This window comes from Pteronotus mesoamericanus, unplaced genomic scaffold (assembly GCF_021234165.1).
Source record: "Pteronotus mesoamericanus isolate MK-2021 breed Mesoamerican mustached bat unplaced genomic scaffold, CSHL_Meso_final contig_74, whole genome shotgun sequence".
NCBI classification, from domain to species: domain Eukaryota; kingdom Metazoa; phylum Chordata; class Mammalia; order Chiroptera; family Mormoopidae; genus Pteronotus; species Pteronotus mesoamericanus.
In genome coordinates this window covers 24,887,414-24,903,321 of record NW_026555247.1, presented here as the reverse complement: position 1 = coordinate 24,903,321, position 15,908 = coordinate 24,887,414, and the positions used below count along the sequence as shown (strand labels likewise).

At 51.7% G+C, this 15,908-nt stretch overlaps 1 protein-coding gene across 1 annotated transcript in view; it reads right to left on the bottom strand.

Annotated features, from left to right (window-relative positions):
• ARK2C (arkadia (RNF111) C-terminal like ring finger ubiquitin ligase 2C) overlaps positions 1-15,908 on the bottom strand; it is an 88,990-nt gene that overhangs the window by 54,250 nt on the left and 18,832 nt on the right. The window lies entirely within an intron of this gene.

Below are 15,908 nucleotides of genomic sequence, written 5' to 3'. Positions count from 1 at the left end.
GCCAGGGGCTAGTAGCAGGTACAGAGAAGAGCCTGGTGGCCCCTCAGCCACCAACGAGAGTGACACTCTGAGTGGCCAGCACTTGCTGTGGCTGCCTGCTGGCCTGTTCTAAGGACTCTACCTGTTCTGGCTCATTTAGTCCTCATACTGGGAGATGCCATCATCCCAGTTTATAGAGAAGGGAGCAGAAACAAAGGAGATGAAATAACTTGCCCCAAATCCCAGTCTCATCAGGGCAGGGTCTAAGCCTGTTTTGTTGTTTCCCTAGCACAGCACACAGTTGGTGGTTGCCATGGATTTGGGGGATACTCCAAAGGTGCTCTACTCCATGGGCTACTCCCATCCCAAAATGTCACCCCCACCTTGCCTGTCGTGGAGTCTGAAATTCTGTGTGCTGTGGATGTATCTACAGAACTTCCAGGAGGCAAGAAGCATCTGATGGGCCATGAGTTCCCCAGGTGCATAAACCCACATGGCAACTGACACTGCAACTGATCCTCACGGGGGGCTGAGGAACTGGGACTTAGGATGAGTGATTTCTGATGGAAGGGAACGGGACTGTCTGGAGCCAGTCTTTACATGAGGCAAGTGGGAACAGAGCAGACTGTGGCCAGGGCAGCCGGGGAGGGTCCCGAAGGCTCTGAGGGCCGGGGAGTGGCAGGCGAAGGGTGGATGGGGGATGGAGGGGAAGGGAGGCCCCCACCGGGTCCTGGAAGAGACTCAGTCAGATGCAGGTAAAGCCAGTGTGGGGGAGGTCTGCAAGAAGGAACTCCAAGTCACCGCCCCCCATCAAAGGACATTTTTAACTTTCTCTGGGCCTTCACTTGTGTTAGAAGGGTCTGGGGGTCTTGCTGGAAACAGGATAAGAAGGTTTCAGAGGAAAGCAGAGGAAGCAGCGGAGTGCAGAAATGGAGGGAGGCCTGGCCCCCAGAGCCACCACGTGGGCCCAGCATCAACCAAATCATCCCCCCTCCCCAGGACATGGCCAGCTGTGTGCACAAAATCTCCCGCAAAGGGTCTCCAGGGACACCAAAGTCAGGGTGTGAGGTCCCTGGTTTCCCCCCAGTTCAGCCATCTCTGCTTATGTGTGCCTTAATTCCTGAGCTTCCAGGTGAGATTTTGTTTGGGAAAGAAAAAAGCTGAGAAAGAATTCCGTTGCCTTTTTTTTTTTTTTTTAAGTTTAAAAACTAAAGAATTAGAGCAGAAGAGAAGGCATAAAGCTACCGGGCTAGAGAAAGAATTTCTGACACATGATACAACATAGATGAACCTCGAAGACAAAATTCTAAGTGAAATTAACTAGACACAAAAGGACAAATGTTGCATAATTCCAACTTATATGAGGTTCCCGGGGAAGTCAAACTCATGGGGACAGAAAGCAGAACAGAGATCACCAGGCCTTGGGGGAGAAGAGACTGGGGTGTTAGTGTCTATTGGAAACAGTTGCAGTTGGAGAAGATGGGAAAGTTGTGGGTGATGGTGAGGGCTGGTGGCCCAACTGTGTGAATGCACTTCATGCCACTGAACTATGCCCTAAAAACAACAAATTTGCATTTAAAACTGTGCCCTTAAAATGGCTAAAATGGTCCATTTTTACGTATGTTTTACCACAATAAAATTTATTTATTTATTAAAGTAACACAATTTTAAAGGAAACAAAAGCCTTGGGCCCCCGTCCTTTCGGTTGTGACGAGGGCTGCAGCGGGGGCCCCTCGGTGGGGCGGGGTGCGGGCCGGGATGACAAGAGTGCCCCAGCCTGGCCGGGCCCTGCTCACACCGGGAAGAAAAGAACTCCAGGAGTAATTAGAAGCATGAGGGGCTCGAGTTTGCCATGGGAACCGCAGCACGGGTGCCACACATCCCCTTTGTGGCAGCCACTGTCCATCTGCTTCTGGGAAAGCAGGCAGCTGCCAGAGTGCTCCAGGGCACGGGGCCGGGGCGGGGGGCTGCGGGCCGGGGGCTGGCGGCTGGCAGCCGGGGGCTGGCGGCCGGCCGCGGAGCAGGCCCAGCTCTGAGCTTCCCCAGGGCACCGCGCAGGTAACAACTCCTCCCATCCCTTGGGTGCTGGGGAGGGTCCAGGGCTGCCAAGAACCAGAGGAGGCTATTTGCACGCGTGTCTGCTCCAGGGGTGACTGGCAGGCTGCCATGAAGCCCATGGAGCCTCTGTGGGGGTGCTCGGCCCCCTCCCCAGCCTCAGCAGGGCGTTACTAAACCCTCCCTGTTCTCAGCACTGCACTCTCTCTTATTACTGCATCCCTTTGAGTTAGGTCATCAAAGGAATGAGACACCATCTCGGTGACCTGCTCTCTGAGAGGCGTCACCCAGGCCAGTCCCCCCAGGCAGGCCACAGGGGGCTGCTGGGGAGACAGGAGGCCTACACAGAGCCCACCCCTCGCCGGGCCATTCCAGCCCAGTCCCTCAGCCCCCGGGCCTCCCTTTCCTCACCCGCCTGGCAGGCCAGCCGCCTTCACAGGTGGTTGTTGGGATGAAAGAAAGCCTGTGTGAGGCTCTGCGGAAATGTGCGTTGGGATTAGCCCTGGCCTTCAGCTGGCATCGCCATTCCCCAGAGGCTGAGCATGGGCCATGCTAGACCAAGAGCCACAGTACCGAGCTCACGGCCCTGGGGGAGACCACACACTTGCAGGGGCCGTGTGATGGGGCAGTGGCTTGATGTATGTAATGAGGAGGAAGGGACCCTCTGTCCACTCGTTAGCTTTGGAGTTTTAAGTCCTCTCTCTCTCTCTCTCTCTCTCTCACACACACACACACACACACACACACACACACGACTTCCTATTTCAGAGCAGGAAGCTCAGTAGTGCCATGCGGAGGCTGTGGGAAAATAAGGGAGAGCAGAGGGGCGCAGGGGTGAGAAACTTCCTTTTCCCTGTGCCCCTGGAGGCACGCAGCCTGGACACCATGCGGCTCTTACATAACAGCACTGCAGTGTGGTCAGAATAAAGGGAACATATGGATTTTGTCCTTCTTGAAACATACAGGGTTTAACAACTATGGATAAAACAGCCCAGCAGAGGCAACAGAACATTTTGTTCCTGTAGCCAGGACAAGAGAAGGCTCGATCCCTAGCACTGCCTCCCCTCCCCACCCTAACAGGAGAACCCTTACCCCTCAGGCCAGCCCTTCCCAAGACGATGCCTTACTGTTGTCAGGGTAACATGAGCTAGTTCTACAAATGGTGGCCCTCTTGCAGGACCGAAACAAGCTAGAAGGTGAGGTGAACTGGGAGTGAGCTAAGGGGCCCCACACAGGGGTGGTGGAGATGACAATGATGTCCTGATGCCACAGAGCACTGTTTCCAGGGTGTCCTGCACACAGGACCATCAGAAGGGGCTGCAGTAGGTTTATGGCCCCCAGCACGGAAACAGGAAGGAATGAAGTGATTTAACTAAGGATGCCCAGCAAGCGAGTGTCACAGTCAGCACTACAATCAGCTTCCCATTCTCCAACCACAGCTCTTGGTCAGCACCCTTTGAAGGACCCCGTTTAAGAGCTGGTGGCTTCTAGGGTGCCCCTGAACTCGGCACTGCCGAAGCATGGCAGACAGTCCCGCCTTCGCGCCAACCCTCAGGCCACTAGCACTGCCCTCACGGGGCACTCCTGTGTAGGTACCCGTCGCTTTGTTCTGCCCTAAAGGAACTCTGCCTTGTCCTCAGGATGTCTCCTGATGTGGCCCATCCAGGATCTGCACCCAGCTCTCAGAAATGACACATGGTCAAGTTCAGCTCATTGTGAGTCAGTGTTTAATAAAACAGCTGTTGGTTAAGTGGAGATGAGTAAACAGACATGAGGACACTGAGGTTCATAAAGGTTAAATGACCTAAGGTCACATAGCTAGTGAACAGCAGAGCAGGGTTTGAATGCAAGCCTTCTCACCCCAGACTGTAATTCGAACCATCATGCTGGACTCTCAGCACAGGTCACCCCACTTCTTTCTTCACAGCCAGGACTTGGCACACAGTGGGTGCTTCATGACCCACTGAGTGACTAAGACTGAACCCAATGGTGCTGTCCTGAGGATAACAGAACTACAAAACCGAATTGCCTCTGGAGGAGGTCCGGCTGGCTTCTGCTAGATAGCTGATGAGGCCAGGGACACCGCCCAAGACAAACGCTGTTGCAGGTGACCTGGTACCCCGGGCCTGGCAGGAAGCTGGGGGCACTCATGGGCTTCTTTCTGCTCCTCTGTCCCAGGACTAGGCCCTGTCCTGAAGTCTTGGTTTCCCACCCAATGGCCCTGGGGGATTAGGGTATTGATAAGGGCAGAAGGCAAGGCAATAAAGGAGGCAGACGAGGGAAGAGTGAATGATTTCACCAACATCATTTATTCTCTCTTCCTGACCTCACACCCCAAGACAATCTCAGCCAACATCAGGCAGGCCCAATCCACATCTTTAAATTGAACTCAATGAACTTCCAAAAAACTTGTCCTGGGACAGATTTCTCTGCACAAGCACATGGGCTCATGCAGGACCAGGGAAGCAGACAGGCTTAGCAGAGTCATGTTCTCCTATCAGACTGTATTGAAATTACCCACATAGGTTCTCACTCAGAGGCTCTGGGGAAGGGCCCAGAGAACTTCATATTTAACAAGCTCCCTAGGTTAGGGCGCTGCCAAGGGGACCATTTGGAGACTCGCTGGCCACAGGTAGTGGCTCTCAATCCAAGCTAGTCATCAAAATCCCATAGGGAGGTGATTAAAATTATAGATGCCTGCCTCCACCCAGACCCACTGCTGTAAATATCAAGGAGGAGAACCCAGTGATCTGAGTTGTTTAAAGTTCCAACACTTTAGGAAGGCTTGAGAACCAAACCGCTAATCTGATACTCAAGGGGACTGAAGTTTGGTATTGACTGAAGCACCAAGTCACACAAATCTGGTGGGGAAATTAAGTCCTGTTTGGTAGTGTATGTTGCCAAAGGTTATACAAACACAAGTTGCTCCCTGTTGGAAGCCTTAGGCATTACGGGTTTTAAGGCCCAGGCTGGGGGCTACCTTTTCACTGAAACTGCTTGACTATGAGGATACCAGGCAATGGGTCCAACAGGCCCATCTGTCACTCAAAAACCAACTCTATTGTGTCATAAAGAGTGTGAGTACGAGGCTTTGGCACCAAGGCATGGAACAGAGAGCCACTTTTCTTCCAAGTAGGAGCCCACTTCCCTTCCAGGTTTCTACTATGGACAAATTGTTCCCCACCAACAGTGCTGAACATTAATGTAATCCTCTCATTTGAGCTCAGATCCTGAAAATCCCTCAACTGCTGAATTTTAAAGCAGAAGGAGACCTCAGGGGTCATCTGGTGTACCCAACATCTGGAGAGGGTTGAACCAGTTGAATCGGAAGCTAAATCCCAAAAGGTCCTTGGAAAACCCCCAAAATTCGGCGTCTGTAAGAAGAGATCCCACTTCCCCTAGCAGATGGGCAGCCTGGAAGAAGCCTTTCATCCACCCAACCCCAGTATCTTCCTGTCGTGTTTGCTTTATACTGTCCACAGTGTTGTTTTGCTTTGGTGATTTATTTCCTTTTTCTTAGAAATTAAGTATATGATGAATTTCCTCTTGGTGTGCATCCCAGAAGCCCAACAGGAGAGGACTGGGCCCTAAGCCAGTTTCAGAAAATCCATTCTTTCCAGCAGGACACAGAAGGCCTTTTGCTAGACTTGCATTTTCACCCTCTGAGGCTGATTTTGCTTCCTCTCATTTCCCTAACCATTAGCACAGCACCTAACATATAGTGGACAATTCATAGGTGTGTGTTAAGTAAATGAATGAATGAGTGAATGAATGAATGAAAGAATGAGTGAACAAATGAATGAATGAGTGAGTGAGTGAATGAATGAATGAATGAATTCATCTAATCACAGGACTAGGAAGAGTAGAGAGAGGTCTCAAGGCAGAGCTACCCTTGAGCCATTCCAGAAAAGCACACTTTTTTCCAGTTTAGAAGCTTTTCAGAAATCCTACTATTCCTGTCGTGACTCCAACATTTAATAACCACTGTGCAATCAAGAAGCTCTCCTGGGCTCTGGCTGAGTTGCCCTGTTGGTTAGCATGTCCTCCTCCATACACCATGGTTGTGGGTTCGATGCCCGGTCAGGGCACATACAAGAATCAACCAATGATCACATATATAAATGGAATAACAAATTGATCTTTCTCACTTTTCTCTCCTTTATCGCTCTAAAAGTCAATAAATAAAATTTTTTTTTTTAAAAAGAAGAAGCTCTCCTGGACTCTCCCAGAAGACACTGCTGGGCACTCCCACTGACCAAGAGCATAAGGAACCCAGGAAGCAGCTCACCACAGCCCCTCACCAAGTCCTCAGGGGCTTCTCATAAGATGAACTTCGGGGTCTGAGGGGGGCATTTGGGAAAAGCACACTACGCCGGGACTGGGCAAGGCTTGGGGAGGAGGGGGCAGTGGGGCTGCCAGTTGTTCCCAGCTCATCTCTCCTTGCCCCAGAGTCATAAGCCTGCATCACAGGAGTTATCTCTTAATTAGACCCCAACTTGTACCGACCCTCCATTGTTTGTTCACAAGCGATGATGTTTCCTTTGCAAATGATTTTAACTTGCTGGATTCCCCTCCTGTCTCTTGCCCACACCCTGCACGCTCAGGAAAGCCTAGTCACAAAGTGAGAGGTCCCCGTTAGTAAGTGAGGAAGTGGAAATCCAAACGTAAAGTGAGACGCCCTAGGCCATGAAATGAGAAGGTGCCCTGCCCAGATTTCATACGCGAGACCTGAATATCAAGAGCCAGCATCACTGTGAAGAAATAACTACATGTGTTCACTCAGCATAGAAAAGGAGCTCCCGGGGACTTCTGGAGACAGACAGAGGTCATCCCAAAGCAGAACCCCTGGACCCTTCACCCTATGGGACCGTAGGTCAGGGGTGTGAGGTGGTGGACACAGAACCTGGGTTTCTGAAGAGCCCACACAGGAGCCTCAAGGCCTGGGCTGGGAGCACCTGCTCTCTAGGCTCCTGCCGCCCCAGCCCCGCTCCCCTCCCACCCAGGACTGCTTCCAGAGAGCAAAGCCACTCCCCCTCCTCCAACAGGAAGGCAGGAGGCTGCCTGGAGATGACATGGCTGGAGAAGCTGGGGAAGGAGACGGGGTGGGGATATCTGAGAGAACCAGGGACTCAGGGCTTCAGAAGCAAGGGGAGTCCCAGGGACGTCCAACCCACTCACCTTCTTTTGTCAGAGAGAGAGACACAGACCCCCAAGAGCCTGACAGGAACCCACTGGGACCAGAGGGCCCAGCTTCCCTGCATCCTGGGCCAGGGCTCACCTACACCATCTGAAGAAACCTCAGGTTCCAGGAATCCTAGCCAAACAGGCACTTCCAGAGGCCTCCATCCCTTAGAGGAGCAGGGAGGAATCCATGAGGTCTGGTTCTTCTGGTGCAGCTATGCTCCCAGGGGCCACGCGGTCCTCAGCAAAGGTCACCCTCAGCCAGCACAAGAGGACAAGGGTGTCAGAGGGGGCCTAAGAGCAACCCTCTGAAACCACCAAAGGACACTCTATGGAGCCACCAGCCTCTCTTTGGCCACCTCTAAAGAAAACAAAATCCAATTGTAAACCAGTCCTCAAATCGAGGCATCAAGCCATAGGCAGAGGAGGGTTTCTTACAATGAGGGGTGGGGAGTGACCTGAAATCACATGCCCAGGAGTTCACCTCATCTTTGTGCAAGAAAGACGTCCACTAGTAAGGGTCCTCGAAAAGCCCCACAAAGCAAGCCTGTCTGTGGTTACTTTAGAATGTGTCTTCTAAGTCCTTGGAGCTTTTTCACTGAAGCTTCACTAGACCACACCAAAACACATTTTGGCTAACAGTGGAGGTTATTTGAACTAAGCAAATTTCTTCTGGTTGGGGAGGAAATGCATGGGGAGGGGATAGGGAATGCAAGGACCTAGGAGACTTTTCTCCCTAGGAGAGTGGCTCAGGCCCTGTAAGAGGTGAGTCTGGAAGCCATACTCTCATGGGTGGACCCAACTATTACATGTGACCTCTTCAATTCCACTCAGCAAGTCCAAGGAGACCCCGTAACAAAGAGGTATGTTCCCTGCCCTCAAGGAGCTTGCAGCCAGGCTGGGGGACAAGGCCATCTCACTATGACAATGAGAGTCCTAGCTCTTCTACGAGCCCACAGCCCCCACAGGCTGGACTGAGACTTGACCACCTGCTCTTCCCCATGTCCCCTCCCCTGGGCCCATGATAGGGCTGCATACAGGGTAGGCATGTGCAGGTGAATAGAGCGGACAGCTTAAGTCAGCAGCAGCCAAGGCCCTGAAAGAGGCCAGGCACAGGCATCACTTGTCCAGCTCCTGCGAAAGCTGGAGCTTTGCAAACAAAGGCCAGTCCAGCTGGGGACACTGGGGTATGTTCCTTTCAATAGTTTTTACACCTAAAATAGAGCCGTCTGTTCTGCCAGGATAGAAGACACGGCCTTTGCTTCCTCTGAAGCCAAAAAAGCTAGAAGAATTAAGAATGCTCACCATCAGGGCCACATTCAAAATGCAGAGAAGGTGTTTTCTTGGCTGACAGCACAGCAAAGCCACATTTATTCAGACCCCTCTGGTTTAGAATGTGTGGTGACTCCCATTCATTTGGTCAACTTATATTTATTGAGCGTTTGCTACGTGTCAACCCTGGGCCAGGTGCTGGGGATACGGCAGGCAGCAAGTTGGGCAAAACCAATGCTCTGTGACCTTCCACTCCGGTAGCAGCCAAGGCTGGCCTTGGTTTAACTCTCCACTCTTTCTGAGGTGCAAAAAGGTCTCTGTGGACTCCATACAAGAGCCCTGGGCACTAGCTTGCCCTTTGACAGTCTTGTTCTATGACTTTTCCCCTTCATGACTCAGTCTTCACCTCTGCCAAATGGAGGAGCTGAGTGAACATTTCTATAGTCCTTCCAACTCTAGTACACTGTGCTTCTGTGACTTAAGAAAAGGACCAGAGCAGGCTGTTACAAAGGAAAGCTTGTCAGGTATTTTGGACACACCTACTCAAGTATAGTTGAGCTTGGTGTGGTTATCACTGATCCCTTTTATTTGTTCAATGAAGCAGCTTCCCCCAATTTCCTGGGCCGATTTACTACCCTGTGTCTGTAAGTCCCAAAGCTTTGAGGCTTTCACTGGTTCAAACAGGTTAGGCGTGGCTGTGCCACCATCTGTTTGGGTGGCTTCTGTGCTGCTCTTCGTGGTTGTCAAAAACAGAACATGAGTCATAAGGAGGAGACCCAGGATAGAACTGTATCGCCGCTAATGAGTGGGCCGAATGCCTAGGGCCTGTGGCACCTCTGCACGCACGCCCCGCCCCCAGTCCACTCCTGGAGGGCAAGCATCTGGGGAAAATTCCTTTCAGAAGTGCCCTCAGGCTGGCTCTCAGGCAGTAAGCCGGACTTACGGAATCTCAGGTAGAAACCAAGGCAAAACCTGGCTGCCTTGAGAAGACACCCCAAGGGTCTTCGTGGTACCCCTCATGGCCTGGTGGAGAAAAGACTGGCCTTGAAAGGCGAAGCCACTGCCCCTGACCCCTTGTCACCTTGGATCTGCTCCCAAGCCTAGAGTCTGGGGTCTCCTCACTACACCCCTTATTTTTTAGTGGGGACCAGGTGGGAGGAGGTGCCTTTAGCAGGCCAATTACAGCTGAATCTGAGCTCCATTTTGCTTGCAATCTGTACATGCCTCTGAAATCCTTTGGGGACACAAATGAGCTATTATCTTCAAAGCTGCCCTATTTCTTAATTTCTTTAAGTGGGGAAACGGGGCATGAAGTAGATAATAGGATCATGGAAATTTGAGCTAAAAGGGATCTTCGAGAGCATCTCACCCAACCCCCTCATTTGCTCCTGCTGAAGACAACAGTCTGGGGAGTGTTAGAGATTCATTCACCAGGAGCCAGCAAGGGCAGGGGACACAGGCCTCCAGAGCCTTCTGGCTTGTACCTGGAGAGGGGCAGGCCTTCGCACCTGGGCCACCACCTACTGTGAGGCTGAGGCGGCCTCTCCCCCACAGAGTCAGCCTGCTTCACTCTCCTTCCATAATCATGTCTATTTAATGACAACCCTGAGAATAACATTAACAGGAATCAAGAGGACCAAATGGAATGAGCATGACAGTCCTCGATGGGGTCCAGAGAAAATGGTGGAGGGCCACCAGGTGGTTGGGCACAGGAGAGGAGGAGGCCCTGCTTTCACTGCATGAACTACCTTTAGATAGTGTACCATGTGCTTACAACACCCTGATATTAGTATACCTATATACATATATCTATTACATATATGTGCACCTATATATGTATAACTTTTCATTATAAATATATAAAAATTAATATTTTCTCTTCTTTTCTAGAACAGCTAGACTCCAGGAGTTGAGTTGAAAGCTCACTTTGGAGAGCAAGGGTGAGAGTTCACGTCTCCTTTCATTTTTCCATCTGGAGCTGGGGAGAAGCCAGATCAGAAAACCTGAGGGCTTCTCCGGGAGACCAAGAAGCTATTACCTAACCCAGCCGGACTGCAGCAGCGTGGGGCAGAGTAGCAAGGCGCTTCAAACCAGGCACAAAGGACACATAGGCACACCCCAGTTTTGCCACCAGCCAGTGGTGCAACTCAGCAAGTCCTCGCCCCTTCCCAGCTGTTTCCCGCCAAACGCTCACTGAGGGACAGGCTGGAGTCTTCAACTGCTTCTAGCTGCCCAGGCCTTCCCGCAAATGCAATGTCCGGTGGAAGCCCCCTTTAAAAGCAGATGGGAGGTCGCACCCGCTGTGGGCGGAAGCCCTCCCCGATAGCTCGTGATCCCCAGGGATCCCGGAGAGCAGCTTGAACAGCCAAGGCTGGACAGCATTCAGCTCCCTCCCATCCTGAGTGCCCCGGGCCCAGCCTGAATCCTCCAGTGCCCGACCCTCCTGGTCCCACCCCAGACAGGACCCCACCCCCTACCCCATGTGCCTATGAGAGGCAGGCCTGGGGGGAGGGCGGGTTTCTCCCATCACACCCCACCTCCAGACGCCCCGGGAAGCTCAGACAACGTCCCTTACACTAAGGTCCTTTGCCTGCGGCTGTCCAGTACTTCCCAAAAGAGAGGAAAGGAGGGCCAGGTTGAAAAGCAGGTTTGCCATGGAAAATACCTTTGAGGAAAGGACACAAGCAACCTGGGCCTCAAGGGCTTGTTTGTAAATGAGTTTGGAATTCCAGCTGCATTTTCCTAAGGAACCCTGGGTTCCCAGGTTAGCCCACAGGAACAATAAGACTGCCTTTCCAGTTGGGCTTGTCCACTCACTTAGTCCCCTGTCTACAGAATACCCTCTGTCCTTCCTCAGCTAGTGTAAATACACTATCCCTCTTACTCCCATCCTAGCAGCGGGAGTGAAGACCCCCAACAGCCTCAACGCCCTTGGTGGAGAGTAAGGGTCCCACCGAAGAGAGGAGGCTAGCCCTCAAATGATCGTTGGTGGGAGCAGGATGCTTCTACTTGGCGGAGGGAGGTGGAAGCCCCACAATGGAGCCTGCCCCACAATGGATTCAGAATGCAGCTCATAACATGCTGAACCTTAGAGCGTCCTCATCAACTGAAATACTAAATGTGGTAACTACGGTGGAGGCCATGAGTGATCCCCCAATATCCATCTTGCTCTCTTTCTGTAGTAATAGAGTCTCTCATTCTTAGCTGGCCCATGGCTATCTGGAAAAAATATATTTTCCCAGGTTTCCTTGCAGCTAAGTGTGACCATGTGTATGACTGAAATCAGTCCGATAACATTTAAATGGAAATAGCAGATGCAATTTCTAGAAAGAATCTTAATTTGAGAAAGAATTGCCATCCCTTTCTTATTTGTATTTGCTGGAGTGCAGACACAAGGGCTGGCGCTTTGGCAGCCATATTGGGCCATAAGTGATTTTGGGAATGGAAGTCATGAATGGTAGAGTAATTAATGGAAGGAGCGTAGGTCCATGACACTATGGGGCACCACACCAGCCTTGGATTGCTACTGCCAGACTTCTTCTATAACCAGTGAGAGAAGTAAACTCTAGATTCTTAAGGTCAAATCAAATGCAATTAATACAATGGCCTTTCAGACAGAATCCATCTGGGTTCTCTGGCCTCAGTTCCCACATCCCCTTCCCTCTCTATACTCCAACCACACCAGACTGCTCTCTATTTTTAGGACAGACTATGAGCTCCAGCCTCCAAGCTGCTATTCTCTCTGATGAGAACTCTTCTTCTACTCTTTGCCTTGCAAACACCTTCTCTTTGTACCACCTACCCAGGAGGGCTTTCCCTGGCCCCTGAACTGTCTGAAATCCTGGTTACACCTCCTCAGAGCTGCCTGCATCCCGACCATTTGTAGTGCTCATCATTGTGTAAATTCTTCATATATGATCCACCTCTCCCAGCAGATAGATCATGATGTGTGCAGGCAGGGAGCAACCTGCCTTGCCCTTCCTAGGCCTGGCACAGAGCTCAGAGTGATGAGAAGGAGCTCAGATTGCCAGCTGAGTTGAACTGCATAATCCCAGCTTCTTCACAGCCACTCACATTTCACTTCTGTGTCAGCTTTATGAAGGGGATATTACTCCCTCCACTTTACAGAAAAGACAGCCGAGGTGCAGGAAAGGCAAGTCCCTGCCCAAACTTCATGTCAGCTCTGTGGCACTAGTAGCCCCTGAGCCCAGTCTTCCGGCCACTGTAGTGTGTGCGCAGGGCTTGGGGATGTGAAGGTGTGACTGTCAGCTGTCTCTCATCTTGCTGTCATCTTTAGGTCAAAAGATATTTCTTGCGTGCTCTGAGCAGACCCTCTCTAAGGGCTACAGTGCTGAATAAGGCAAGTGCCATCCCAGCTATAGGTTTGTCCCTGAGTGTGGGAGCAGGAAGAGGACAGAAAAGGAAGCTGGTTAGTGTGGACATAGGAGAGGAAGGGATTGTTTGGGGTGTTTGGAGCATGTCAACAAGAGCCAGGGTCTCTGGGTTACGGGGATATGTGTGAGCTCCTCGCAGGAGCCCATATGACAGTCCCCATACCTGAAGGCCACCGCCAGCGGGAGTTGGGAAAGGTCTCAGAGGAAGGCTGAGCACACCCCACAGCCCCCATCACTTCCTCCAGGAGAAGAACAAGGGGTTACCTTCAGGATGCGCTGCAAGCTTCCTAATGCTATGGCCCCGTTTTACAAGACTCCGTTCTAGAAGGGGCTCTGGGAGGTCCTTGGAGCCTCTTTCCTGTGGCAGCGTGTGCTTTGTACACTCCTGGCTTTGCCTCTGTCACTCGCCCACTTGCACACGCTCTGTCCTCCTCCCCGTGTACTTGGGTCCCCCCAAGCCATGGAGATTTTCCCCTTCCTGAGGCCTGCCCTGCCCACTCCAGCCTGAGGGGACCATGTCCCCTTGCCTGAGTCCTTGCAGCCCCCACAGGCTCTCCAGGTCCCTGAGCTCGCAGGCTTCATCCTTGCTGTGGGTTGAATTGTGTCCCCACCCCCTAAAAAGATACCTTAAAGTCCTAACCCCCAGTACCTGTGAATGTGACCTTATTTGGAAACAGGGTCTTTGTAAGTGTGATCGAGTTGAGATGGGTGGAGTACAGTGATGAGGCCGTGCGAGAACACAGACGCACCGGGAGAATGTCACGTGATGGCAGAGGCAGAGATTTGAGAGCTGTGTCTACAAGCCAAGGAACTCCAAGGGTTACCAGCAACCACCAGAAGCTAGCGGGGGGCAGGAAGGATCCTTCCCTAGAGACTTCAGAGGGAGCAGGGCCCGGCCAATACGTTGATTTCAGACTCTCCGCGCCTGGAACTGTGAGGGAATGCTCTGTTGTGTGATTTGTGATGCTGTGTAACAGCAGCCTTAGGAAACCAGTAGTATAGATAATGTCCTGTCTGCCTAACTGGATGGTGGCTCCCAAGCATGAGACGGGGTCTTGCCACCCTCTGTATCCCAAGTGTCAATTGAGAAATGAGTGGAGAGGATTCTGAGACCCCCAGGATTCCTTCTGAATTACTGGGATTCTGACAGGTGGTTGGGAAGCCCTTGTCCCACCCACGCCCGACTCTTTCAGCACAGGCCACCAAAATGGGGTCGCCCCGGCCATTCTTTCCTGACACCATGTTCTGCTCAGGCCTGACCGTTGTCACATTTCATAATTACATGTGTATTTGTGGGTCATTTGTTTCTTCCCAGTCACTTCCCCTAGACTGTAAGCTCACAAGGCAGAGACATATGGGTTCTGTTCAACACGACATGGACGATATCCAGTACAGTGCTTGACCCAGGACGCGTATGAACAGTGGTTACCTATGGGGAGGGACCTGGACAGCAAAGGCGAAGTGGGTAGGGGAGCAGCAGATAAACTTCTATTGTTCAACGATGAGTCCTCCGCACCTCTTACATTTTGCCCTCGTGTCTCTTTCTTCTTTAATGACAAAACAACTAGCTTGTATTTAAAATTCACACATACATCAAAATATAGATTCCTACACCAGAAAGGTAGCTCTGTTCTGGGAATATGAGTGTTAGCAAGCTTCTCAGGTAACTCAATGACAGGTGTAAGAACTGGACCAAGCCAGCTGCCCCCACCTGAAGTCAACTCTGCAGCTCAAGGCAGAGAATGTTGCCTTTCCAACCCAGGCTCCGTCTGGCCCTGGGCTCTCTCATCTTTGGGGTGTCATTTTCCCCTGAGTGTAAAACTTCTGTCACATTCACCATGACCAGATGTGACCAAGGCCTAGCATGGACGCAGGAGGTCAGGGGGAGAAGAGGTGGCAGTCTGAGAGGAGGAGATGCAAAGCCACTGAGAAAGCCTGGGGAGTCGGAGCCTTGGAAGGGGGTACTAGATGGCAGGAGCCTTCCCGACCCTCAGCTGTCTGTGTCTTGTAAACTGCTGCAGCCTAGAACACACTCGGAACAGGGTCAGCCACTCAATCAGCATTTGCTGAATGAGCGAATAAACAAATGAATGCAAGGAAGAGAAAGTCATCTCTTTTTTAGCTTCTGCACAGTTCCTAGCACAGAATAGAGGCTTCATAAATATTGAGGAAAAATGATGGGGATACAGACCTGGGCTTCCATTGAGCCAAACGCACCGTAGTTTAGGATCAAGGGCCATGGTAACTCTGCCAAGGATGAGCCCTGTGGCCTTGGACCAGCAGCTGCCCACGCTGCCACCCAGCATGGAGACCCTTCTGTGTTGTCATCGTTCACCGTGTGAGTCGGATACCCTGCATGGGGCCGTGCTGGGCATTTAGGTGCTGGGGTTCCACAGGCACTGTGGGGCCATGCCAAGCCCAGCCCTGGCTTACAAGAGCAATTTTGGGTTTACGAAAGGTCTTGAGGGGACAGCTGGGTACACAAGGGATGGAGAGAAGGACAAGGAGGTGCCAGGAGGCCAGACAAGGTGCTAAATGCAGGGGCAGCAGGGGCCCTGGGAAGAGACATCCCAGAGTACTGGGAACCGTGGCTGCTGGAGGAGCAGGTGAGGTCCACATTCTAAGATCCCCTGAGTGTCTGGAAGATTTTTGTTCCTCACACAGGTACAGGATGGGAGCTAGGACAGCTGGTTTGGGGAGACAGAGAAGGTTTAGAAAGTTAGCCTCTTTTTTCTAGAATATTAACTCTTGGGCATGTCCCGAGTTTTTCAGATAGCAGCTATTCCCTGCGATCCTCACCAGCCTCTGAAGAGTGATGCAGGAAGAGGGTGTTCCTCTCTCTGGACCAGCTGGGGGCCCCCAGAGAGGTTAACAAGGATGGTCCCCATCAGAGGGTCACAAGATTTCCACGTTCCCATTTGCTGACTTCCGGTCCTCCCAGGTATGTTTATTCTCCTGAGTTCTTGGGTGCGTGGAGTCAAGAAATGTTTCAAAAAAAAAAAAAATGCAGGGGGATGTGTATAGTGA